Below are 2,825 nucleotides of genomic sequence, written 5' to 3' on the forward strand. Positions count from 1 at the left end.
TATGTGCTGTGTTGTGGAAGTGAATTACAACTTCTTATTCATTTAATTTAGCTGTTGGAGTGGAACCAAGAGAGAATAGAAGGGCCTGAGCCAAATAACACTTGGAAAGATTTGTTAGCCTATGTACTTCATTTTTCAGAGAGCTCAACTCTGATATACTGGCATACATACACTTATGGGATGACTTGGACCGAAAAGTACAAATTGCCTAAATCTTTTTAGTTTTCTGGAGAGGAGAATGTGTGTCTTTTAGAAGCACACCTCACTTAAGAACAGGTTCATAAAAAGCCAATGGTACATTCTCTTCTGAAATCCCTTTATACAATGCAATCATGCATCAAAGAATTCTATAAACTGATGTTCTAGGCAAGTATAATGAACAAAATTACTCTAATTTCCCAATGAAATGATTTATCTAAAATTGTTTAGTGAAGTGTTTTAAAAGTAACAATGTAATGGCAGGACAAATCATTGTATTTAAAAATATGTTACCTATAAGGTAGGTGAGGATAGAGAAAGAAGTTAGATTTCTTCAAATATATTTTGTTTATATGTTTAATTCTGGAACTGTATAAATGTCTCACATAACATAACATAAAACATAACATAAAATTAAATGTAAAAATTAAAATATAAATAAACTTAAAAAGAAATCCAGCTGTTAGCATTAACTTCAGACAAGACATTATTCCAAATGTCTTTAAAATATAAATCAATTGCTCATACCTAGATTAATCGATTAATGGGTGTTAATTGATTGCTTAAACACCCCAGGGATGAAAAGAACTACAAACATAATCCTAAGCTGTTTTCAGTTTCAGTCACACTGTTGGAGGTTGTGGCAGACATAAATAAGTGCTGCTCAGATCCCCTTTGAGGGAAGGCAGTGTGGTCAGCGGAGCCTTAGGGTATCAATTCCTTTAGGTTCAGAGCCACCCTGCCTGGTCATGCCTTTCCTGGTGCAGTCCACATCTGGTGACTAAGCAGGACAGGAATATAAACGTCTTGTCGTTTCAGTCCAATGTGAGACCTCTGGAATAAGCATTATCCATCTCATACCTCCTGTGCATTAGCCAAGGTTTGGAGGGCCTTCATCACATCACATCACATTGATCTGGCTGCTTCCCAGTTCTGTTTCTTCCCCCTTCCTTTCTCATGTCGTATTCTGAATTCCATCTCAGTATCTGCTTCCAGAAACCCAATCTGTGACAGAGGTAGCATTAGTACTGGTGGCCCTTAGTATCTATCAGTTCAGTTCAGTTGTTCAGTCATGTCTGACTCTTTGTGACCCCATGGACTGCAGCACGCCATTAGTATCTATAGGTTTTGCATTTGTGGATTCAACTGCAATTAGTTGAATCTGCAGATACAAAACCTGCAGTTATGGAGGACCCACTGTATTCATTGCACTATACTATTTTATATAATGAACATAAGTATGTGTGGGTTTTGACACCATGGAAGCTCCTGGAACCAATTCCCCATTGATTGTGAAGGATAACTGTACTATTGTTCTAAGGCCTTTAGATATGTGGTTTTGGATAAAGGAAATAATTAATCATGTTCATTTTGTTTATAAAAGAATTTTTGGAGTAGGAAAAAGAAGTTTCAGTGAAGGATCAAGGCTTAAGTAAAAGCTGTAAAATTAGATTTTAGCTTCAGTATTAATGAGAACAGATGATATACGTTAGCTTTAAAATGCATATTTTTGTATCAGTTGATTTCTACTGCTTAACAAAACCATTCTAAAACTTAATGGATTAAAACAACAGTGTTTTTATTTCTCATGATTCTGTGGGTTAGCTGGATAGTTCTTCTGGTTTGGGAAGCTAGTTTGGGGAGGGATTGTGTTTGACAGCCTTATTCACATGTCTGGGGTCTCAACTGGGACATGTGTGATGGTGGGTGCTTCTCTCCATGTGGTCTTTTTCCCTTAAGGAAGATAACACAGGCTTGTTCCCAGCAATACCCGAGCAAGCCCCCTTTGCACCTATGCTTTTCAAGTCTGTGTTTTTGTCACTTCTGCTGTTGCCCATTAGCCAAGGCTAGTATCATGGCCAAACCCAGATTCTAGAGTTAGAGAAATAGATCCACATTTCAGTGGGAGGAGTGTTAAGGTCAGAGACATGTTGCATAGAGGAAGGGGAGACATTTGTGCCTGTTTTTGCATTTATTACAATTTCTTATCATTACTTAAAAGACATGGAGACAATGATCTACTGAAAAGTGCTAGTTTGCGATCATGATTTGACCACCACAGGTCCTCATTGCTATTCAGGGGGTTATTGTTTTTAGATATTTTCACTGAGTACCAAAGAACACCAGGATTCCTTGGAGAAATGGCTGCTTCCAGGTTAGGGACAGGAGAAGTACAAGATAAGGCTAGAATATCTTTTAATATCAGACAATAGAAAAACTACCATTGATACTGGGGTTGAATCAAAGGGATTTAGAACCAACTTAAATATACTTTCATTGGCCAACAATGGAGAAATTTGAGTACTAATAAGGATGACAAGGTATAAAATAGTGCAAACGTATTTAAAATCCATGAGTTCATAGTGACACTGGAGCTTCACCCTGAGGGAGAAGGTTTAGGTCTCACATACTTACAGGCTAGGGAGGTACTCCCAAGGAATATAAGCAGGGAGACACTATCCTTGTGAACTCACTTGGCATCACTACAGCTTGACAAGACTCCCTAGGAAGGAGCATATACATTTGTCAGGAGCCCTGATTTTTGCAACTCTTGCCCAGGGGCACCTCCAGATCTCTTGGTTTGGAGACCATCAGGATTACAATTGCAGTTCCACAGGGCTGTACAT

This window comes from Bos mutus, chromosome 8 (assembly GCF_027580195.1).
Source record: "Bos mutus isolate GX-2022 chromosome 8, NWIPB_WYAK_1.1, whole genome shotgun sequence".
Taxonomy (NCBI): Eukaryota; Metazoa; Chordata; class Mammalia; order Artiodactyla; family Bovidae; genus Bos; species Bos mutus.